Source organism: Melanerpes formicivorus, unplaced genomic scaffold (genome assembly GCF_026170545.1).
Source record: "Melanerpes formicivorus ecotype bairdi unplaced genomic scaffold, bMelFor1.0.p_v2 SCAF_20, whole genome shotgun sequence".
NCBI lineage: Eukaryota > Metazoa > Chordata > Aves > Piciformes > Picidae > Melanerpes > Melanerpes formicivorus.
Genome location: NW_027142372.1, coordinates 14611779 through 14637449, shown reverse-complemented (window position 1 = coordinate 14637449; position 25671 = coordinate 14611779).

Below are 25671 nucleotides of genomic sequence, written 5' to 3'. Positions count from 1 at the left end.
GGCTGCTTAGCCTGGAGAAGAGGAGGCTCAAGAGAGACCTTACTGATGTCTACAACTATCAGGTGGGGTTGGTCTTATCTCCCAGGCAGCCAGCACCAGAACAAGAGGACACAGTCTCAGGCTGCACCAGGGGAGGTTCAGGCTGGAGGTCAGGAGGAAGTTTTACACAGAGAGAGTGATTGCCCATTGGAATGGGCTGCCCGGGGAGGTGGTGGAGTCACCATCGCTGGAGGTGTTCAGGAGGAGACTTGACAGGGTGCTTGGTTGCATGGTTTATTTGGTTGGGTGGTGTTGGATGATAGGTTGGACACGATGATCTTGAAGGTCTCTTCCAAGCTGGTTTATTCTATTCTATGCATGCACACATACACACATCACACCCACCCCCACCCCCTTACACATTAACTGCTGCTGAATAATAAAAAGAACCACCCTGAAAACCACAAAAAAACCCTGGGTCCTTTTTTCCCTCCCCACTCACCACCCTCACCCTCTGCATTGTATTACACAGGCTGTTAAGTTTCTTCACAGGAAAAAAAACCACCAAACTTCTACCCTCTGGAATAGTCACAATAAAAATCACTGCTACATTCAGGTTTCATTCATGCTACTGCTCACAAAAACCTTAAAAACTCCTATGTGACAATAATTCCAGAAAATGAAGCTATTCCATGTGCCAACAACAGCATCATTAGTAAAATAAGATGGGGGGGTTATTATTATTTTAATATCAGACTTTTACAGATATTCTAGTATGAATTTGAAGTCTTGAACTGGTTTCCAACCCAGAAGGCACCTTCAGAAGAAATCAAGGGAAACCAAGGAATCTCAAAGAAAGAAAAATAGAATAGAATTAATTAGGTTGGAAAAGACCTTTGAGATCAAGCCCAACCTATCATCTAACACCATCTGATCAACTAAACCATGGCATCAAGTGCCTCATCCAGTCTCTTCCTAAACACCTCAAGTGATGGTGACTCTACCACCTCCCCAGGCAGCACAGTCCAATGGCCAATCTCTTTCTGGGAGGAACTTCTTCCTAACATCCAGCCTAAACCTCCCCTGGTGCAGCTTGAGACTATGTCCTCTTGTTCTGTCACAGGTCACCTGGAAGAAGAGACCAACCCCCTCCTGGCTCCAATCTCCCTTCAGGGAGTTGTAGAGAGCAAGAAGGTCTCCCCTGAGCCTCCTCTTCTCCAGGCTAAGCAACCCCAGCTCCCTCAGCCTCTCCTCACAGGACTGTGCTCCAAACCCCTCCCCAGCTTTGTTGCCCTTCTCTGGACACATTCCAGCAAGTCAACATCCTTCCTAAACTGAGGGGTCCAGACCTGGACACAGTATTCAAGGTGTGGCCTAACCAGTGCTGAGTACAGAGGCAGAATGACCTCCCTGCTCCTGCTGGCCACACTGTTCTTGATGCAGGCCAGGATGCCACTGACCTTCTTGACCACCTGGGCACACTGCTGGCTCATGTTCAGCTGCTGTCAACCAGTACCCCCAGGTCCTTTTCTGTCCCTTTCAGTCTAAATCTCCCCTCTTCCAGCTCAAAGTCATTCCCTTTCAACCTATCACTACAAGCCCTTGTAAAAGTCCCTCCCCAGCTTTCTCGCAGGCCCTTTCAGGTACTGGCAGGCTGCTAGAAGGTCTACCTGGAGCTTTATAGTGGTCACACCTTTTAAGGACCATTCAATTCCTCTTATTTTCATTCATGCCAGCTGATCAACAGATACTATGAGAAAGCCTAGAGATAATTGTGACTCCCTTTTCTGCTAAAAGGCAGAAAAACACAAGCCCATAGAGCCATGCTGAGAGTCCATCCTCCTCTTGGTGTTACACTGATGCAATAGCTAAGACGTGCAGTTTCCTCCCAGACCAACGTCCAGCGCTTATCAAGACCTACTCCCTGGAATGCAGTAATAGCTCAGAACAACCTAATGGTGCCTTCTCAGAAGGGACAGGAATACTTTCTGCCATTCTACCACTATATTCCCACATGCGTTCTTGATGTTGTATCCTCCAGATACAACTTCATTTCTGGAAGAAACCACTCTCAAAGACAGCAATTTAATTGCTAATAGCAGCACTTGTAGTGCCAAACATCTTCTAAGAGAAGGCTTGAACCAACAGATGCCCTCCTTCTATTTGAAGCCTAGCTCTGGAACAATCAGGATCTTAAAGGACTAATTCTTAGCAGCTCCTCCTGCACAAAGCAAGAGCAAAATACTTCTGTGCTCATTAGCCTCTCAAAATGGAAGCACATTTGTTTTTATTCTGCAAGCCTGACATCCTCCGTATTTGACAAGCACCGCAGCAGATTAAATGGGCTGTGCAACAAGATGTACCTGCATTCAGAGGCATTCACAGGGAAGGATAGAGGGAAGAGATAGCCTCAGGATGCAATGATAGCCAGACCTAAAGCACTTTGTTTATTTGAGTTTCTTTCCAGCCATCTGTACCTTGCCTTTACAGAGTAGAAGCATTCTCTCATTTGGCCTTGACGAGATATAAATTAAGAAACGCTGCTAACACACATTCTTTTTAAACAATTGCACAGATTCTCATTTCAAAGGACATTTTAAAATCATTCTCCCTTGCAAAACATTAGCATATGCTCCTTAAGTGCTCCTGAAATAAAATTTGTATCACTACAGTCACATGGCATTAATCTGCCTACAATAGCTACTATCAGCTGCCTCGTTGTTAAGACTTGAATCAGAATTTCCTTCCTGCAAATGTTTTCTCTCTAGGGTATGTAATTTTACCTCTCACTCCTCCTGAAAATTATAAAGCAATCTAAAAACATCCTCCACTCCTCTTCATTGCAGAGTATCTCCTTTCTCACCAGCCCTCCTTGCGTGAAGAGAGCCAGCATTCATTCAGTAAAGAGGAAAACAATATTCCAGATTTCTTCAAGAAATACAAAGTTTGACTTTGAATCAACCTTAAAAAGCAGGATAACATTTAACAGATTTACCTGCCACACGAGGAGAGAGCTGGGCTTGCTCAGCCTTCAGAAGAGAAGGCTTAGGGAAGGCCTTTTTGCCATGGACCAGCATATAAAGGGTGGCAACTCCCTTTTTTCACAAGGAGTCCCATGACAAAGACAAGGGGAGATGGGGACAAGTTACTGCTGGGCAGATTCCCATTGACTCCAGCCAAAGCAATTCTCCAAACAGGTCATACTTTAGAGACTATCACAAATGGTAAAATAGAGATATCAGAGAGCCAGGGCCATTCAAACCGCAGACTTTGAAAATCCGCAGCTCTCACGATGAGCACACACATAGCAGCCCAGAGGATGCGCAGATTCTACTGTGCTTTATCCATGCCCACTTGGACATCCCAAACACTTCTGCCTGTGATGATCTCAGTTTTACAGTGTACAGGTTCCCCCCACTAAGAAAAAAAATATATACATATTAAAAGAAGAAAATTAAGCAAGGTGCCAACAACTGGTGACCTTTCTAGGAACAACAGCATGTCAGCTTCTGCTTTTTCTCTGATGTAGTCTCACTGCTGTTGAAAACCTCAGTTTTCATTTTCACAGTTTTAGTCCAGATGGATTGCAGGCTTGGATAACAACATCAAACTGGTTAATCAACTTTCATGCCATCTTCATGCTGCAACTGGAAGGCCTCACTGTTCTCTGCAGTTAACCAGGGCATATTGTGGAATCCAGCCAGTGTTCTATCTACCCTTAAAATTGCAAGCTGCAGCCCACTTGGCCAAGAGGGACCCTAAAAGCCTGCTATAAACAGCAGTCTTTTGTCTTTGCTAAACAAAGATTTGGTTCAACTAAACTGAAAAATAATCAAAGCAACAACATAACACTCCACTACCAAGCACAAATCTCTTTCACTGATGAAATTTCTGGTTTCTCAGTCTTGCTGGTGATCTTGTGTTAGAGAGTTCAGTTAAGAAGGAACAATTAACTAACTTGCTATGGTATCACTATCCCCATTCTTAATGCAAGTTTTTTTGGTCAAAGAAAGGAATTCCTTAATGCAAGCATTTGGTCAAATAAAGGAATTCCTTCCACAGAAACTGCAGTGTGACTGTGGCTTAGATGATCATATTTTGCTTTGGTTTTACAGGAGTTATTTTCCCCAGCATGCTGAAGGAAAAACAAACAAACCAAACCTGTCAAAAGCTGGTATGGCATTTTGTGTTTGATAAATCACTTGTGGACTTTTATGGCAGCATTGACTGAGCAATTAAAATCAAATTCTATGGCTGTTCAGAAAAGTCAAGACTCTGAGAGCAGGCAACAATTAACAGCAGATATTTGAACCATACCAATTACATGCAGCTTGCAATTAACATTATTACTCAGAGATTATAATGTATAATGTGTTTTGCCTAACACGACCAAGAAGCAGAAGAGTGGGAAATTACTCATATTTCAGCAACTGGCTTTCCTGCACCACCATTAATTCAGCACTGGAACTGTGTTTTCATTCTTTGCACACCAATGAAGTCCAATGCACAGCAGGAACAATTACAAACACATCTGGGATTTAGCAGCACCACTACCCTGCCACCTTTGTGAGGGAACAGCCCTGGAGTGCAGGTCCACAACTGATTTTAAAGCAATGCAGAAATATGCAGGTAGGGAGGGCACCAGTATCATGAAGAAAGTGCAAAGCAGTTCCCTCCCTCACAAAGTAAATAAACCCAGGAAAAAAGATCAGCTCCTTGCCAATCCCCCTACCTTGTCGCTGGAGCTCAGGTCGATGAGGTATTTGTAACTGCTACTGCACAGTCGCTGGGGGGACAGCGGCACAACAGCCAAATTCTCTGGCACAGGTATGAGCTGCAGAAGGCTTCAAAAGAATGAAGGTAGCGTCAATTTAGTCAAGAACAGGAGCAGAACTGTTTGGGCTGGAAGAGCCCTCTAAAATCACTGAGTACAATCATCACCCTAACACCACCTGAGTACAATTATCACCCTAACACCACCACAGCCACACATTTCTAGAAGGCCTCAAGGAATTGAGATTCCACCACCTTCCTAGGCAGCCTGTTCCGATGACTGACTACTCTTGCAGCAAAGAAAATTGTCCTAATCTCAACCTAAACCTCCCCTGGCACAATTTCAGGCCATATTCTCTCACCTGATACCAGGAAAAAGAGGCAAACCCCCACTTCACTCCAACCTCCCTTCAGGGAGCTACCCACAGCAATGAGACAAACTCCCAGCCTCCTCTTCTCCAGCTTAAATAGGCCCAGCTCCCTCAGCTGTTCCTCATAAAATTTGATCTCCAGACCCCTCACCAGCTGAGTCTGCTTTGCAAAAATTAGGTACTGAGCCAAAAGGTGATTTGTTCAAAACAACCCAGCCTGAGATACTACTGACAGTAGGCTAAAAACACAGCTCCTGATCTCCTGGTTTCAGAAGTGACCTCAGAGAAAGGTGCCCAAATCCCCACAGCAAAGGGTGAAAATAGTCTGCCTCAGCATGTTGTTGTGATTAGCTAATGACCAAAACAAGAGCATTAATCACACATGTATTATTAAAACAAAATGTGGTTTTGTCAGAGTTTGAGTGATGATGCTAGGACAAATTAGATGATCCTTCCACATGAAGCAGTACTTTTGTTTCTAAGAGTTTGCAGGCTGTACCAATGCAATGCAATTCAGCTCCAAAGAGGAACAAAACTAATCAACATTTCCTCTTGCCTTCCCCAGGAGTCACGCAGTGCTGCTTTGCTGTATTGCTGCCTGGCTCTGTCTTTTTTTCCCTGTTGGTGTTCCACAATACCTCCATAGCTGTCCCCTTTAAACAGAAGAAACCTTTCAGTCTTTTATATCTGAAAACTTGATGTTTTCTGATCTGTACAGGAGTTACAAATTATGATTTGTTGCTGTCTACAACTACCTGAAGGGAGGCTGTAGCCAGGTGGGGGTTAGTCGCTTTTCCCAGGCAACCACCAACAGAACAAGAGGACACAGTCTCAAGCTGCACCAGGAGAGGTTTAGGCTGGATGTTAAGAAGAAGTTCTTCACAGAAAGAGTGATTGGCCATTGGAATGTGCTGCCCAGGGAGGTGGTGGAGTCACCATCACTGGAAGTATTTAAAAAGAGACTGGATGAGGCACTTAGTGCCAGGGTTTAGTTGATTAGATGGTGTTGGGTGATAGCTTGGACTTGATGATCTCAGTGGCCTTTTCCAACCTGGTTAATTCTGTATTCTCCTCCTTTTGTCTTACCAGTTAAGATGCCATATGAGGAAAGGCTGGAATAGTTGGGTTTGCTCAGCCTTCAGAAGAGAAGACTTAGAGGAGAGCTTATTGCCATGGACAAAGTCATAATGGGTGCCTAACAGGACGACAGGGACTCCCTCTTTACAAGGAGTCCCATGGAAAGGACAAGGGCTGATGGGGATGAGTTACTGCAGGGGAGATTCTCAGTGGACTCCAGGAGAAAATGTTTCCCCATGAGCAGTCAGGCATTGGAATCATCTCTCAAAGGAAGCAGTGGAGTCCCCTACATTGGACAATTTGAAGACTCAGCTTGCCAGGGTGCTGGGCCAGCTCATTTCAACCCCTCTATCACCTAGAAAGGTTGGAGCAGATGATCCTTGGGGGATTCTGTGATTCTGTGAGATAGTTTGCTCCTTGCACTCAAGAACCTGAATTTGTTCAAGCCCAGCACAAGCCCCTAATCCTAGCAACTACCTAAAATTACTGGTGCCCACTCACTAAATCTAGCAGCAGACTTGTGGTTCAGTAACGATTCACCATGAAATGTAGCTTGTCTTTCTGCGACAGAAAGATCAACCCTCTGCTCCTTTTGTAAGGCTTTTTGCTCGATGTTAACAGCAAGGAGCAGATGAGAGACTTTCAATTCCAGACCTGAGTATTTCCAAGACTAGGGGATCTGCAGAATTGCTCAACTTTCGATACAGAGAGGCATTCTTGCTGTCACTTTTCATTTGTTACTGATCCATTAATACCAAGAAATCCTATTTGAAATAACAGAAAACTCTGCCTTGCAAAATCCTGTTCTCTTATGCTCCAACATCCTCATTCCCACAACTGCCTCATTAAATCGTTTCATAACAAATTCTTTAAAACCTTCCTGCAATAAGACTTCTCTGTTCCTCCAGATATGAATTCCTGGATTTAACTAATATTGAAAATAATACATTCCATCATTACAGAGGAAGGGATGAGAAATGGGTTTTAAAGCTCCAACAGCGTTTCAAGCTCTGGAATATGGTTGGTGTTGAAGTTTCAACCACGAGTAGGGGGAAGTACGACCACCCCTAGTGCCACAGATGGGATTGTTCCAGCTGGAAAATGGCACAGGAGATTAGATCTGGCACTATAGAAAACCACTGGGAAAAATGAGATTCACTGGGGGTGGGTGGGTGGAAGCCATAGCTACAGGGCATAGTGGAATAAGCAATCTTCCTTCTGCCAACATTCTCTTTTCTAGAGTCAGACCACTAAGATAGATCTTAACTTTAGCATTGTGTATATTATAAACTCCTACTGGAGTTTACTCCTAAAGGAGTTCACTCCTAAAGGAGTTTGTCCTTTCTTTGCAGTTTTGTTGTGTTTCTGCTGAGAGATTTCTACAACCACACAGAAGATAATACACTTGGTGTACCTGGATGGTTAAGGGAGAGTGCCAGAGCTTACTAAATCAGATGTACATCCAAGGGACTCTTGAGCTTGTACAATGAAATAAAATACTGCTGTAATTTTACAGAGGTTTCTCCAGTGATCCTTAATCAGCTTTGTGGCATGTAACTACACTCACCCCAAAATTAAGGCTTTCACTCATAGACCCAGGCTCCTTTATGATAACTATTTCAACTACCTGGATACACAGTACTTCAGGGTTGTTTCTCTTCCTCCTGACTGAGGAAAGGATCAGTCCATCAGACATTAGACTGAGAAATTTCAAGTTTTTCAAAGTGTGGTCCTTACAGGAACATTCCATCAAAGCAAATACTACAGGTACAGCTTCTTAAAGCATCCTCTGAGGGTCTAGGTGCCAAACTTTTCCACTGAAATCATGTGAACTCTGCTGTAGTTAAAACAAGATTCAGGTCTGAACTTTTTAATGGCAACAAAAGTGACCTCAGATCCACCTTTCACACCTGAAGGGGGCCTACAAGAAAGCTGGGGAAGGACTTTTTGCAAGGGCTTGTAGTAATAGGATGAGGAGGAATGGATTGAACCTGGAAAGGGGCAGATTTAGACTGGAGATTAGGAAGAAATTCTTTCCAGGGTGAGGAGACACTGGAACCTGCCCAGGGAGGCTGTGGATGCCTCCTCCCTGGAGGTGTTCAAGGCCAGGCTGGATGAGGCCTTGAGCAACCTGGGCTAGTGGGAGATGTCCCTGCCCATGGCAGGGGGTTGGAGCTAGATAGTCTTTCAGGTTCCTTCCAGCCTAAACCATTCTGTGAGGATTTCATTCATTTGAGCACCAAAAATATGATACCTGTGTCTAGACTGGAATATTGATGCCCAGTCACACAGAGAATTTTGAAGAGTACTGAGTGGGTTTAGAAGCTCACATTAGAAAGAGAGATAATTAGAACCAGAAGAAAAAAATACAGGACTCCCTAGTGCTGAGGACTAACCACACCACTTTGGGTGTTTTAGAAAGCAGGGGAATTCATAATTAAACATCTCATAAGACAGAGAATTAGTTGATTTAGAGCAAATAAGCTGCCATGGGAATCAACAAAGAACATTAACATGAAATGCTGAGATGCCTCTTAAAATCCTGTAAATAATTTATTTGGGAATGCAACAATGTAATTACTTTGGGGGGGGGGGGGGAAGTCATAATTCTATCAAAACTTCTTGCAAAACAATGGCAATAATAATGAAATTACCAATTCTCTCTTATTTTCCAACAGGAAAATGTTACTCCTCTGTCTGCAAAGGACAAGACAGACTTCGGTACTCATCCACACTCATAGCTTAGGCTATGAGAGGTGAATCCTCTAAACAGATGTTTCTGTGATGCTGTGGTATGTAATGAGGCTGCAACACAGCCAGGCAGCCACTCTCAGGGAGGGTTGTTGGGGTTCTATTTCTTTGAAGAATGAGGAATACAGTGTTGGTTTCTAACCAGCCACAGAAGGTATATCCTCAGATACTGCATTTGGAAGTGTAGGGTTTCCCCTGGTGAAGGGTGAAGTTAACAGCCATGTACACATTTAATTGGCATGCTCCTTGTGTTTATCTGGGCTCCTTTTAAAGAAACATAGAATTGGTTTGGTTGGAAAAGTCCTCACTGAGTCCAAATTTCAACCTTAGACCACCATGGCCTTTAAACCATGTCCCAATATCTACCTACTGATCAGCTCACAAGTAGGAACTTGTCTTAGTATGAGGTATCCAGAAAGCTCTGAAGTAATGAAAGGAGACCCAGTGGTGAGAGCCAAGCCTGCTGGGCTTGTAATCTTCATTGTGTGCTTGGCTCTGCCAAAAGTTCAGCATCTGACCTTGGTCAAATGGCTGCCTTGTTCTGTGCACCAGCTGCATGATCTGTATGTCAGAACTAACAGGACTGTTAGCCTCAGACTGAGGCTTCTGATTTCCTTCAGTGTCTATGCAACTCTTCTGAGATCCTTGTGTGGAAAAAACCAAAGAGCTTTGCACAACCTCCTTCTTATGAAGAAATTAACATTTTAGACATCTAAGTGCCAAGCAAAACAACCCCCTTCCACTTTCTCCTAAACATACCTCCTGTATTTTCACAAATGGTGCTCAGACAAAAGGATATTGTAGCCTTGCAGGATGCATCACCTCCCAGAGGGGAGCACAGCAGCACGAGGCTGGGAATTTAAACAGCCTTCCATCACAAATTCCTTCCATGCCCTGCAGGGAGTGATTTCCAATCTGCCTTAAGCACAGGACTGGAGGCCCTGTGACTATTCTCTAGATTATTTTTTGTTGCAGTATGCCCAGGCTGTCAATGATCCTTAATATTTTTCTTTCACCTATCTGTTCAGATTTGGCTGTGGGAGAAGGTAAGGGAATTCTATTTTTCACTAGAAGAAAGTTATTTGAAGTAGTACCACTGAGGTTCAACCACAGACATGTAATTTTATAAATAGGTTTCATATCAGACTGAATTCTACTCATTCCTGTTCTCAACTCCATTAAAAAACAACAACAGGCAGAGGGCTAAAAAGCTTCATAACATTGAAGCTGGGAGAGAGGAGATTCAGACAGGAGATTAGGAAGAAATCTTTCACAATGAGGGTGGTGAGACACTAGAACAGGTTGCCCAGGGAGGTTGTGGATCTTCCATCCCTTGAGGTGTTCAAGACCTGGCTGGATGAGGCCTTGAGCAACCTGGGCTAGTGGGAGGTGTCCCTGCCCATGGCAAGGGTTTGGAACTGGATGATCTATAAGGTCCCTTCCAAGCCAAACCATTCTATGAAGCTATGAAAACATAAGTTTCTCAGGGGCATGGCATAGTTTCTCCCTCAGAATACAAGATACTCGCTCCTCTGGTTTTGCTTTTGTTTGTTGGGATTGCTTAGCCTTATGTAAGGAAATTCCATGTGTCAGCAACTTCCAAAGAGGTACTTTAAGAAAGATCCATCTTGGTGTGAATTCATAGCTCCACACTTGAGCACAGCTTTCCTTTTATCCTGGTTGTTAATGATCATGGCAGCACTGGTAATAGTAAGTACACAGCAATGCTTGGGAGACAGGTCTGCTTGGTACCTAGCATCTGCTATTAAGTACATTAAGAATCCCTGTATGTGGAGAAAGAGACATAAACTGAGGTTCTAAGTCTCAATATCAGAACTATAAAGAACATTTAATTTGTTTCAAAGAAATTAGCCATCTGAAAGACAAAGCCTAAAACATCTAACACTGCATTGCTTCTACAATCTCTGATCAGTAAATAAAGCAGATAACCAAATCTCTTCTCAATCTTTTCTTGTTTTACATGAAGTTCAATAAGGATGAGTACAGAGACCTGCATCTGGAGAAGAAAACCAAGCAACAGTACAAACCAGGTGTTGTCCTGCTGGAAAGCAGCTCCATGGAGCAAGATCTTGGAGTCCTAGGGGACAGCAAGTTCTCCATCAGCCAGCAATGTTCCCTCGTGGTGAAGAGGGATGAGGGCATCCTGGGGTGCATCAAGAAAAGTGTGTCCAGCAGGTCTAGGAAGGCTCTCCTGCCCTTCTTCTCTGCCCTGCTGAGTACACCTGACTACACCTGGTATACTGTGTCCAGTTTTGGGCCCCTCAGTTCAAGAGAGACAGGGATCTGCTGGAGAGAGTCCAGCGGAGAGCTCTGAGGATGACTGAACATCTCCACTATGAAGGAAGACTAAGAGACCTGAGCCTGTTTAGTCTGGAGAAGAGAAGGCTGAGAGGGGATCTGATCAATGTCTATAAATATCTGAGAGTTGGGTGCTGAGATGAAAATGCCAGGCTCTTTTCAATGGTGCCCAGTGACAGGACAAGGAACAACAGGTACAAGCTGGAACACAGGAAGTGCCACCTCACCATGAGGAGACACTCCTTTATGGGGAGGATGACAGAGCCCTGGAACAGGCTGCACAAAGAAAACCCCACTTTAGTATGAAATGAGAAGCCTTTTCTGACCTAGGCATTCTTCCTACACCCACTATGAAACCAATACAGCAGCATTTGCTTAATGTTTTTATGTACCCAACTGTACATGAAAAAAACAAACAATTCATGCCTTAATTCCACACCCTTCCAAGTTTACCAGTATGAGCAACTGCATTTGTTATTTTAGATATCTGAAAATAGAAAGGTATCATAAATTATCTGAAACCTGGGTTTAGGACCAATTGCCCAGATGTTTGTGTTTTGTGACAGCAGCCTGATTTACTGCAGGACAATCCCTAGCACAGCACGGTTCATGTGGCACTCATGGCAATTCTACAAGAGAAATCAGCTTCTATGATTTCCTGTGCAAAGCATGACTCATTCTGGACCAAAACCAACTGAAAGACTTTCTGCTTTCAGTTAAAAGAGATTTCTGGTGCAAGATGTTAAAACTGACTCTTTCACTGAACCTTTAACACTTCTCCTCAAACCCCAAAGCCCTGAAAAATCAAGATGCCACTTACAAACTTGGTTAAATCTGACTGAAATGACCACTAGCAATGGAGCTTTTATAGCAAAGATTCTATCTCATTGCAGGACCCAATAGTATGAGTTGTGGGCTCCTATAGGTGCCAAAATATACACTGCAAAGTTCAACTCAGTTACAGACAAGTAACTTGAGTCCAAAGCAAAAAGACCAAACATAATTCTTTGGTAAGAAATACATTTCCCCTGTACTTCATGCTGTTGGATGTTATTAATAATGGTTTAGGATTGGTGTTTACTGGATATGTAGCATTCTCAGGCTCTCACATCCCCACACTTCAAACTAGATATCCAAAGCTCTACCCTGGCCAAGATCCAATTTAAAACTTAAGACCTTCTCTTCCAACTCCCAGGACAATATCCATAAAAGAGGGAGGGAAAGCCATGAGATAGAGACCTACTAGCAAACTCACCTCTTCCTTACATTGATTTATGGTTTTGGTCTTACTCACCACTACTAAAACTTCCTTAATAGCAACTAAATACACTCTATTGCTTCAAGTTTCCACAGAATCATCACAGAATGGATCAGGTTTCAAGGGACCTTAGAGATTATCCACTCCAAACTCCCTGCCATGAGCAAGGACACCTCTCAATTAGACTCAGCTCCTCAAGGCCTCATCCAACCTATTCTTGAACACCCCCAGGAAGGAGGTATCCTCAACCTCCCTGGGAAGCCTATTGAAGTCTCACCACCCTCAAACTGAAGAACTTCTTCCTAAGCTCCAGTCTAACCCTGCTCTCCCTAACTATTCCCCCTTGTCCTGTCTCTAGACACCCTCATGAAAAATCCCTCTGCAGCCTTCCTGTAGGATCCCTTCAGGTACTGGAAGGCAGCTCTGAGGTCCCCCTGGAGTCTTCTCTTCTCTAGGCTGAACAACCCCAGCTCCCTCAGCCTATCCTCAGCCCACAATGAAGGCTCTAAAGAGTGATGAATATCAGTGACAAATGATATGTACTTTTACTTGTTCTTGCCATATAGCCTTATTGAAAGTTTCTTTGGTATAGTGGGTTAAATGAGACTCTAAAACCCGAGAGAACTGTCTCATAAAACAGAAATCAGAGCCTATTTCCAATGAACTTCACAGCGCTTCTGCTTCCTTTTACATCAGCTTGGCTCCAGATTTCAGAAGAGATTTGCCAACTACAGATAGGCAGAACATCTTATTTATTTCTTAATCAAATGTGAAAAATAAAAGCAGCAGGGCTATAGCTGAAACCTGTGGCTCCACTGATGCTTCTGTGGGAACAAAAATATTTTCCTACAAATCCCTGGATTTGGGCTGCCTTTGATACTGGGGGGGAGGGGGAGGAACCCAAAACATAAGCATTGAAAAATATAAACCTTTGGGGTTTTTTTTTCCAGTAATCCTAAGCCATTTTGTGATCCCAAGAGTCTGTGAAAATACTATTTGCAAATGTTTAAAAGGCATTTGACAGTTAAAAAATACAACTAATACAAAAGGTATAAGCCCTTCTTAGAGAAAATAAGTCAAAGCCAACATTGTGAAGGTTTTTTTTGCTTCTTCTCTCATTTAGATAGGTCCTGGATCCTTCTGGATTTGATCAAACAGTTAAAATGTCCAAGAGTCAGTTAGGATTTGTCCTCATTTTAAGGTTCATAAAGCTAAAGATGTGTCTTTACAATTTGTCAGTAGTACTAAAATTATTATTTATAGCACCATTAAGGCACTTTTCATGGCAAACTTTCATGGTATGTGAGCTTGCTGTTGGCAAATGTGGTTTGGGGTTGGCATGCTCTTGAGAAAACCTGGCACTGCCAGTTTCAACATAGTATCTACAGCCAAGAGATTCCCAGAAAGGCAACTTTTGGAATTCATCAACATTTCTTTGCTGCAAGAGTGGTTAGGATAGGATAGGATAGGATAGGATAGGATAGGATAGGATAGGATAGGATAGGATAGGATAGGATAGGATAGGATAGGATAGGATAGGATAGGATAGGATAGGATAGGATAGGATAGGATAGGATAGGATAGGATAGACCAGGTTGGAAGAGACCTTCAAGATCATCATGTCCAACTTATCATCCAACACTACCTAATCAATTAAACCATGCAACCAAGCACCCTATCAAGTCTCCTCCTGAACACCTCCTGTGATGGTGACTCTACCACCTCCTCAGGCTGCCCAGGGAGGTGGCAGAGTCACCATCCCTGGAGGTGTTCCAGAAATGTGTGGACATGACACTTGGGGACATGGTTTAATGGTCATGGTGGTCTTACATTGACAGTTGGACTCATAGATCTTAGAGATCATCTTTGTGGCCTTTCTCTTGACCCTCTCCAGCAGGCCCTTGTCTGTCTTGTGTTGGGTCCCCAAGGCTGGACACAGTACTTTGGGTGAGGTCTCATCAGGCAGAACAGAGTAGCAGAGCCACCTCCTACTCTGTTGGCCTCACTTCTTTTGATGCAGCCAAGGCTGTGATTTGTTGGCCTCCTATATGCATATCTTGATATTCACAGACAGTCTAAGGCATTGTAGTAAATGAAATAAGAGCTCTGCAGTATCTCCTAAAAAGACCTTTGTTTATGCCACTACCACCCTCATTATTTGTAAGCCATGTTACTTGCCATACTATTGGCCCAGAAAATAAAGCTAGAGAAAAAGACAGGACTCAGATTGACAGCCAAGACCTTCCAGAAGCTTTATCTTAACATTTCTTCATATCATTTGATATGCTTGGCTGGACCTGTGAGTAAAAAGAAATTACTTGAAGTTTGAAGGTGTACTTTTGTAGTGGATTAAAATTCATGCATCTTTTCATTTGATGACTGCTCCAGGCTTTCTTTTTAGGCATCTTCAAAAGGGGGAATATATATATATATATATATGTACCATTTTAATGCTGAGCTGCCTTTATAAGCTGGACAAATATGAGTTACAATGTGCTGCAAGGGAAACAAAAAAGGAGCACATTAAAAACTGTCACTTGTGTGAAGAAAATAACTCCTCAAATAGACATTTTCCACATTTCCAGGACAAATTCATTGCTAGCACAAGCAGACTTCCTAAATGTTCTTAGTAAATTTGCTTAGAAAGTAAAGCATCTATAGCCAAAAAAAAAATTAGATCATCTGCTTTCGAGTTTCAATATCACTTTGCTAAACATCTAAGTCATTATTAGGATCTAATGACTTCAGAAGCCTACATCCTCATCAATTTTACCCACAGAAAATTCAGCATTCAATTATGAGTCAGCAGAATTGCTGAGATACCCTGGTTGAAAATGCCTTCAATCTTCAGCTGTGCTCAGAACATAATTCTGTGCACAGTCTTTAGTCATCTGTGCCTACAGAAAGAATTTTGGCCAAGAGGACTGTGGCATGCCTTGCACAGCTCCTAGAATCCTTGTTTGGTTTGTCAGCAGGGTCGCTTTTTGCTGTGGGAGTTTTGTCAGTGGAGCTCCTGTCCTGCTTCTGCCCTAGTAGCAGGCTAGAGTTTAGTCCTCTGAATTTACCAGAATACATCACTCCAGCACAAAAACCTGCCCACAGAAATCAGTGTGTCCATGAGTGGGAAAGATGCATCCTTAATTCTCTTCTCTTTATTATATTAAATAATAGGAAAAAGAGGCAGAAGGGGGTAAAAGGGAGAGAAGGGGGGAGAAGGGGGAAAAGAGAGGAAAAAGGGGGGAAAAGGGGGGAGAAAAAAGGGAGAAAGGGAGGGATGAAGGGGGGGGAAAGGGAACAAAATGGGGGAAGGAAGGAAAAAAAGGAGAGAAAAGCATGTGAAAAGGGGAGAAAAGGAGGGAGAAGGGTACCATAAGCAGACCCATAGGTGGACACTGTCTTAGCCAGACACTGGGGCAAAGGTTCTAAGAGTCTCTTCACAGCATTTTCCTTTCAGTACAGCTTGATGTGCTACAGCCACATGGTGCAGAAGAGACCTGTGCAGAATTCCCATTGCTGCACATCTTACAGCAATTACAAACCCCACAGCTCAGATGGATAAAAACATTATGGAATTCCCAACAGCATGACTAAAAAGTTGAAAAAATACTTCTCTTATTGCCGTGCTTCAGTGCTCAGGAAGAATTAGCTGCCTTCCACAGAATCACCTGACAGAAGCTGCAGCCTACAAGTTCCAACAAGAAAGGAGTTTGCCACAGTCCTGTTGCATCCCAGCTGCCAACAGCCCACAAAGAGCTCATATAATCTAGGTGAGACCACTTCTCTGATCTAGCAGGGAATCTCTGTGTTACTTTCCCATCATCTTCTCAGATGATCTGCAACCTTTTGTTGCTTTGCTAAGAACTACTTAGGACATTACCAACATCTAACTTAAATGTGCAGATGTTTCCCACAATCACCAGAGGAAAGCCCTGATGCTGTGGCCATGAGCAGGCATCAGGGCTTAGGGTTTAGGAATGATGTTGACTTGCTGGAACACATCCAGAGAAGGGCAACAAAGTTGGTGAGGGGTTTGGAGCACAAGAGGAGAGGATGAGGGAGCTGGGGTTGCTTAGCCTGGAGAACAGGAGGCTCAGGGGAGACCTTCTTGCTCTCTACAACTACCTGAAGGGAGGTTGGAGCCAGGAGGAGGTTGGTCTCTTCTTCCAGGCGACCTGTGACAGAACAAGAGGACACAGTCTCAAGCTGCACCAGGGGAGGTTTAGGCTGGATGTTAGGAAGAAATTCTTCACAGAGAGAGAGATTGGAATGTGCTGCCCAGGGAGGTGGTGGAGTCACCATCATTGGGGGTGTTTAGGAGGAGACTTGATAGGGTGCTTGGTTGCATGGTTTAATTGATACATGGTGTTGTGTGATGATCTTGGAGGTCTCCTCCAACCTGGTCTCTTCTATTCTATTCTATTCTATTCTATTCTATTCTATTCTATTCTATTCTATTCTATTCTATTCTATTCTATTCTATTCTATTCTATTCCATTCCATTCCATTCCATTCCATTCCATTCCATCACAGACCTAGAATCAATTCTGTACACTGGGATGTGCCAATAAACTCAGAACAAACACAAAATCCTCTGAAATGGAGAGATTCAGAGGCTTTTGGATAACACTGGAGTCATTTAATGTTCTGGTTTCATAAATGTTGACTAGCAGAACAGGGAGAGAACTTGCTCCTGACTAATACATGATCTCAGGAGTAATGAAATGGAACTGACAGATGCAAAACAAAATCATGCTGGTATTCTCTAAAAGACCAATTGCTTTTTTTCCCAGGAAGAGAAAAATGCCAACATTTTCTGGGGAGAAGGAAACACGAACCCAAACAGTTGTGTATAGGTATATTTTTAACAAGGTTTAAGCAGGACAAAACATGGATTGGGCCCAAGAAAACCACCACCACCACCAGAATCTTAAGGAACTGCTAAGACAAGCACATGGAATGGATAAATTTTACTGGGTACCACCAAATTCTCTGCTTCATCCAGCAGGCAGCCACTTAGAGGCTCTTCCACTGTAGCTCATTAAAGATTTCTATTGACTTGTGTGATCTTTGCTAGAAGAGCTGAGAGTTTGTAACGATAAAAAAGAACTCATTCCAGTTTGCACAGGTGCAAGTTACAGTACCAAGGTAGGGGCAAAAAAATAATAAATAGAGACCTTCATGTGTCTTTTTTAGGGCAAAAAGACCAATTTCCAAGTTTCATCTAGTAATGCCATGTAGACAGCAGAATAGAATAGAATAGAATAGAATAGAATAGAATAGAATAGAATAGAATAGAATAGAACAGACCAGGTTGGAAGAGACCTTCAAGATCATCGTGTCCAACAAATGAGACCTTCTCTGAGCTGCTGAAGGTGAAGAGCATCGTGGAAAAGTCTAGGACTTGTACCTCCACGCTGGAAGAGATTACAGTGTCAGATTACAGAGCAAACTTCATTTCACAGGCTCAAAAAGCACTGAACTCCTCTGTTTTTTTGAAGCATATTTAGCATAGCTCAAGGAAGTACCTTACAGCACAGCTCCAAGGGAGTCGAGACTTAGAAATGTAAAATCTAACTCAGGGGAGAAAGGGAATTAATAAAAGACATTTGATGGGCTTGTAGAAGAAGGCTAAAGTGATATTTCTTCAGGGTTCCATACAGACTTTGGAAAAAAGAAAAAGGCAGTGTTAGAATGAGCCAGCAGAAGTCAGGTATGCACAGACCCCCTAGACACCCACACTCCAACAATCCCACCTCACACTCTCCTTACTCTGATCTCATACAGCCAAAGCAGCACTCTCAGTTTGCAGTGGGTGTTCCATGAATCATCTCAGAATAAAAATGATTTTTCTTCTGCTATTGGCTGGTTCTGGAAAAACAGTTCCCCCTGTAATGGCTGGGATCTGGTCGATAAGCCAAGAGTTAAGATGAAGGTTCAGGTGTGTGATCAGCTGCCACGCATTCGACAGAGTTCCCTGTTAAACTGCCTGCCTTGTGAGGAGAGGCTGAGAGGGATGGGTTTGGTCTACCTTGAGAAGAGAAGGCTTAGGGGAGAGCTTATCAGTACAGAAAAGGTAGCTACCACGAGGATGGAGAGACCCTTTTTACAAGGAGCCCCATGGCAAAGACAAGGGTGATGGGGACAAGTTACTGCTGGGGACATTCCCATTGGACTCCAGAAGAGAATGTTTCCCCAAGAGGACTGAATATGTGAGGCAAGAGCAGGACTACCAATTGCAATTCACATGCAACAGAATCATCCTTTGCTAAGTACCAGCAGCATGCACAGCAAAACATGACAAGAGGAACACATCACACCTTAGCCATTATGCAAAGCTAGGAACATGAAAGTAACCTCTGCTTTGTCATGCCTTCCTAATCCAATCCAATGAGAAGAAAAGGAAAAGGAGGAGTACATTTGCAAAGACATTTGGCATTGCTAACAATGTCAGCCAGAGAGCTTTTTTACCCTTTCTTTATTTCCAGATTGTGCCCCTCTACCGGGCACTGGTGAGGCTGCACCTCAAATGCCGGGTTCAGCGTTGGCCTCCTCGCTATAAGACAGACATCATGGTGATGGAGTTTGTCCAGAGAAAAGCAACAAAGCTGGTGAAGGGTCTGGAGAACAGGGCTGGTGAGGAGCGGCTGAGGGAACTGGGGTTGTGGAGTCTGGAGAAGAGGAGGCTGAGGGGAGACCCCATTGCTCTCTACAACTCCCTGACAGGAGGTTGCAGTGAGGTGGGGGTTGGTCTCCCCTCCCTAGGATCAGGTGATAGGATGAGAGGAAATGGCCTGAAATTGTGCCAGGGTAGGGTTAGATTGAAGATTAGGAACAACTTCTTTGCTGTAAGATTAGTCAGGGATTGGAAGAGCCTGCCCAGAGAGGTGGTGGAGTCACCATCCCTGAAGGCATTCTAGCAATGTGTGGCCATGGGACCTGGAGGCATGGCTTAATGACCATGGAAGTGGTGGGTTGATGGTTGGACTCCATGATCTCAAATGGCTTTTCCAACCAGTACAATTCTACGACCCTCTAATGGAAATCTGTTCCAAACCCTGCATCTCAGTTAGCACTGACTCCAGCACGCAGAGAGACACGTCCCAGCTAAACATGATACATGCAACACAGCTTCTAGGGTGATGCTGCTGCTAGAACAAACACTGCTGTGTATTGTCCCACTCGCCCCAGCAGGCAGCCTCCCGCTGCCGTCCCTGTCCTTTACTCCTCATTCACTGTAGGCATTTGTCTGCTGAGAAAACAGAGGCTGACAGGGAAGGTCACTGTGACCAACTGTAAGTCTCAGCATACAAATGTGCCTTTTAGCTGCTGGCTCCACAAGCAGTGCCCGTGCCCTGTTCCTGATAAATCCTTGCAAAGGCTCTAATGTATCTTCATTTCACAAAACAACTGCCTTCAAGGTTGCTCTGAGAAAATAAGCAGCCAGGATGCTGAAGAATTCTCCAAGTTGGCGTTCTCCTGAAGATTAAAAGATAATAACACTTCTATTAGAATCACTCTGCCACGCTGTATTGATCTCATCAGGGAGGCCACTGCAGGTCTAATATGAACAGAGCAGTTTTGGAATTAATCACAGGGGGTTTTATTATGGTTCAGAGGGCTCCTCATTCAAATGGCATCGTTTGCAATATTTATGGCCCAGATTGGTTGCCATTATTAAGTGCAAGTGTGCCACATGGTGTCTGGCCTGCTGTGTTAAAACACAAAGTCATTCTTCAAAAGTAAATCTTATCTAAACTATGCACAAAAAGCCAATTACTTTTTGATTTACATTTTAATTTCACATTCAGCTTTTCTCCTACATAGGGAAAGAAAGAAAGAAACTTACTTAATCTTTGTTTTGGATTAACTAACAGAGGCATACAAGGTACACTTCATAGTTTTAAGTAGACTCTTCCAGCATATTAATGCACTCTGCTCAGAAGGATAGATATTTGGTGAATGACAAGCTTCAGTTTCACTGTAGAGAAGCAAATGAAGAGGTGGAAGAAATGCAGCTTCTTGGAAAGCGGCCTGGTCGCTGATCTTCAAGATAAGATAGAATAGAATAGAATAGAATAGAATAGAATAGAATAGAATAGAATAGAATAGAATAGAATAGAATAGAATAGAATAGAATAGAATAGAATAGAATAGAATAGAATAGACCAGACCAGACCAGACCAGACCAGACCAGACCAGAAGAGACCTTCAGGATCATTGTGTCCAACCTATCATCCAACACCACCTAATCAACTAACCCATGGCACCAAGCACCCTATCAAGTCTCCTCCTCAACACTTCCAATGACGGTGACTCCACCACCTCCTTGGGCAGCCCATTCCAATGGGCAATCACTCTCTCTGTGTAGAACTTCCTCCCAACATCCAGCCTAAACCTCCCCTGGTGCAGCTTCAGACTGTGTCCTCTTGTTCTGGTACTGGTTGCCTGGGAGAAGAGACTAAACTCTGCCTGTCTACAACCTCCCTTCAGGTAGTTGTAGAGAGCAAGAAGGTCACCCCTGTGTCTCCTCTTCTCCAGGCTAAGCAACCCCAGCTCCCTCAGCCTCTCCTCACAGGACTTGTGTTCCAAGCCCCTCACCAACTTTGTTGCCCTTCCCTGGACACGTTCCAGCAACTCAGCATCTTCTCTAAACTGAGGGGCCCAGAACTGGACACAGGACTCAAGGTGTGGCCTAACCAGTGCTGAGCATAGGGCAGAATGACCTCCCTGCTCCTGCTGGCCACACTGTTCCTGATGCAGGCCAGGATGCCATTGGCCCTCTTGGCTGCCTGGGCACACTAAGGCTCATGATCCAGCACCCATCCAGCATACCATCGACCAGCACCCCCAGGTCCCTCTCTGCCTGGCTGCTCTCAGCCACTCTGACCCCAGCCTGTAGCACTGCCTGGGGTTGCTGTGGCCAAAGTGCAGCCCCTGGCACTTGGATGTGTTCAATTTCCTGCCCTTGGACTCTGCCCATCTGTCCAGCCTGTTGAGGTCCCTCTGCAGAGCCTCTCTACCCTCCAGCAGATCAACTCCTGCCCTCAGCTTGGTGTCATCTGCAAACTTACTGATGATGGACTCAATGCCCTCAACCAGATCATCAATAAAGATAAAACTGACTCATCAAGACTCACATCTAGACTGCCTTTGACAATTAAGAAAGCATCTCCAATGTCACAGCAAGCCCACACTGACCACTTGCAGTGGTAATTTAAGGTACTGCTCTTTCATTTCCATGCTCTTGCTTTTGTAAGAATAAACAAACTAAAATGAATCTTCTTGACCATTTCACTTATGCTCAGGGGGACCACCTCTCTTTGTTCAATATCAACAGTAATTTGTTGCCATGATGGTGAGAGAGTTTTGATCTGAGCAAAGGTGAGAGGAGATTCAGACAGGGGATTAGGAATAAATTCTTTCCAGTGAGGGTGGCAAGACACTGGAACAGGTTGCCCAGGGACGTTGTGGATGCCTCCTCCCTGGAGGTGTTCAAGGCCAGGTAGGATGAGGCCTTGAGCAACCTGGGCTAGTGGGAGGTGTCCCTGCCCATGACACATGATCTTGAAGGTCCCTTCCAAGCCTAACCATTCTATGAATCTCTGAATGAGGATATGCACACCTGATGACAAGTCAAAAAATTACTTCAAGTCCTGGGGTAACGCCAGGATGTTCAAAAGAGGTCCAGGAGCCTGCAAGCACCCTGGACAAACAATGCAGCCTTATGGAGCACACTCAATTTGGCTTACATTCACAGCCTATGACAGGGTTAGCTAACTTACTGCCATGGCCTTAAAATCATCCCATAGAAAAGCAACAGAAAGAGTGCTGCAAATCCACAGCATTCCCTGTCCCAAACCTGTCCCTGTAGGATTCTGCTGTGAAGCACCTCCAGATAGTTTTGGGCTCTTCTAGACTAAATGAGCTAAGACACACAACCACCTTTACAACAGGATGATAGATTTGAATGCATCCCCCCTGAATTTCATCTCTCACCTGTAGTGACCTACTTGGAACTTCCATAAAACACTTGCACTGTAAACAGCTCTCTTCATGGCCACCAATGCACACATGGGTACCAAAGACATCAGCCCACCAGAATTTCAGCCTGAAGGCCATATTACAGCATTCTATTTAAGCTGATTTTTCCTGTTTTCTATGGATTTTTGACACTTAGTGACTTCTTCATATCTTTGTTGATCACTGCAGTTGTTGATCAGGTGACCCACCTGGTGGATGTGGGGCAGGCTGTGGATCTGGTCTACCTGGACTTCAGCAAGGCCTTTGACACCGTCCCCCACAGCAAACTGCTGGCTAAGCTGTCAGCTCGTGGATTGGACCACTACACTCTGTGCTGGGTTAGGAACTGGCTGGAGGGCCGGGCCCAGAGAGTGGTCGTGAACGGTGCCGCATCCAGCTGGAGGCCAGTCACCAGTGGTGTCCCCCAGGGATCAGTGCTGGGCCCTGTGCTCTTCAACATATTCGTTGATGATCTGGATGAAGGGGTAGAGTCAGTCATCAGCAAGTTTGCAGATGACACAAAGTTAGGGGCAGATGTTAGTCAGTTAGAGGGTAGAAAGGCTCTGCAGAGGGACCTCGACCGACTGGACAGATGGGCAGAGTCCAATGGGATGGCTTTCAACAAGTCCAAGTGCCGAGTGCTGCACTTTGGCTACGGCAATCCCATGCAGAGCTACAGGCTGGGGTCAGAGTGGCTGAGAGCTCCCAAACAGAGAGGGACCTGGGGGTCCTGATCGACAGCCACCTGAATATGAGCCAGCAGTGTGCCCAGGTGGCCAGGAGGGCCAATAGCATCCTGGCCTGCATTAGGAATAGTGTGGCCAGCAGGAGCAGGGAGGTCATAGTGCCCCTGTACTCTGCATTGGTTAGGCCACACCTTGAGTCCTGTGTCCAGTTCTGGGCCCCTCAGTGTAAGAAGGACATCGAAACACTTGAATGTGTCCAGAGAAGGGCAACAAGGCTGGGGAGAGGCCTTGAACACAAGCCCTATGAGGAGAGGCTGAGGGAGCTGGGATTGTTTAGCCTGGAGAAGAGGAGGCTCAGGGGGGACCTCATTGCTCTCTACAACTACCTGAAGGGAGGTTGTAGCCAGGAGGGGGTTGGCCTCTTCTCCCAGGCAACCAGCACCAGAACAAGGGGACACAGTCTCAAGCTGCGCCAGAGGAGGTTTAGACTCGAGGTGAGGAGGAAGTTCTTCACCGAGCGAGTCATTCGGCATTGGAACGGGTTGCCCAGGAAGGTGGTTGAGTCATCAACCCTGGAGGCGTTCAAGGGGAGATTGGACGTGGCACTTGGTGCCATGGTCTAGTCATGGGGTCTGTGTTGATAGGTTGGACTCGATGATCCTCGAGGTCCTTTCCAACCTAAGTGATACTGTGATACTGTGATACTTAAAAATCAGCCATAGAGTATAGAATATCTCCTAAATATGGACAAACTCAAGACTGAGATTAGAATACAGAGGTCTGAACCTCTTTCACATACTAGAACAGCAACTCCTGCTCTTATTCTGATAGCTAGTGAGAAAAATTGGTTTGTTTTTTAAACAACTACATGTTTTCTATGTAACAAAAGTTCTTGGATCACAGCACCATCCTCTCTACCCATCCTTACCAGCCAGGCTCCTGAAATAACATATTGACTAGCCTTCTCACCTCTGACAGATTCAAACCTAACTCTCCTGGAGTGAAAGATTAGGAAGCTAATCCATTCTGAAACCTTGCTGCAAGATATTAATGCTCTAAAAAACAAAAGTGATGGATGAATATGATTTGGGTCAACTGAAAGCAGAGTGCTAAGAAGAGGTAGCCAGGTTTCAGTTCCAATAAACAGAGTATTCAAAAAACAATCCAAACATAAAAGAGGAGATGAAATATGGATCACAAAAGTGAATTGAAATATTCAGATTATTACAGCTAGTGTCCAGTTTCAGAAATAATAATAACAACAGTAATAATAATAATAATAATCAAAACAACATTAATATTGATGATGATGATGATATTATTATTATTATTACTACTACTATGCTCTTGTGAGATCCCACCTCCAATACTGAGTCCAGTTCTGGTGTCCCCAGCAGAAGGACACAGAGCTGTTGGAGAAAGTCCAGAGGAGGCCACAAAGATGATCCAAGGGCTGGAGCACCTCTGCTAAGAGGATAGGCTGAGGGAGCTGGGGGTGTTCAGCCTGGAGAGGAGAAGACTTCAGGGGGACCTCTGAGCTGCCTTTCAATATCTGAAGGGATCCTACAGGAAGTCTACAGAGGGACTTATCATTAGGGTGTCTAGGGACAGCACAAGGGGGAACAGTTTGAAGCTAAGGGAGAGCAGGGTTAGACTGGAGCTTAGGAAGAAGTTCTTCAGTGCAAGGATGGTAAGACTCTAGGACAGGTATCCCAGGGAGGCTGTGGATGCCTCCTCCCTGGGAGTGTTGAAGGTCAGGTTGGATAAGAGCTTAGGCAGCCACGTCTAGTTATGAGGCACCTCTGGTCATGGCAAGGAGATGGTCTCTGAGGTCCCTTCCAACCCAAGCCATTCTATGATACTGTAGTATTAAAGAAGTTCTAAAGATATAGAACAGCTTTTAATAACTTTATTCATTAGCTACTCTAGAATGTTTTGGAGGATACAGCTCTGCTAACAGCACTATCTTCACTGTCTTTTCATAATACCATTCTCAGCAGTTTGTAGCTTCTTCTGGCCTGTGTTTCCACAGAGTGTATCTGTCTTGACACACAAACAGACAGATGTAGGATCTTTTCCACCATTAAATCCAGCCTTGTGAAGCCCACCCCAAGTGCTGTATTCAATACCTGAGATACTTATTTCAGGCTCTGCTGGATTTCTGCATTCCTGTTGCCTGTGCAACACTGCTCAAGTGGCTGTGGTTAATTATACACTTGTATTTATGTCAGCATTTAATGTGCCCTTGAGAACTGTAATTCAGATTCACTTAAGATTTAGTAGCCCAGCTAAAGGGAATGAGTTTGACTGATACATGAACAGGGTGACTGGGTAAGGTGGGAACTCTCAAAATAGGGATCACCAGAAAACATCTCCAGAGGGTGTCAGGACAGGATGAGTATTTCAGACTGAATACATTGCCCAGAAAATATAAAAC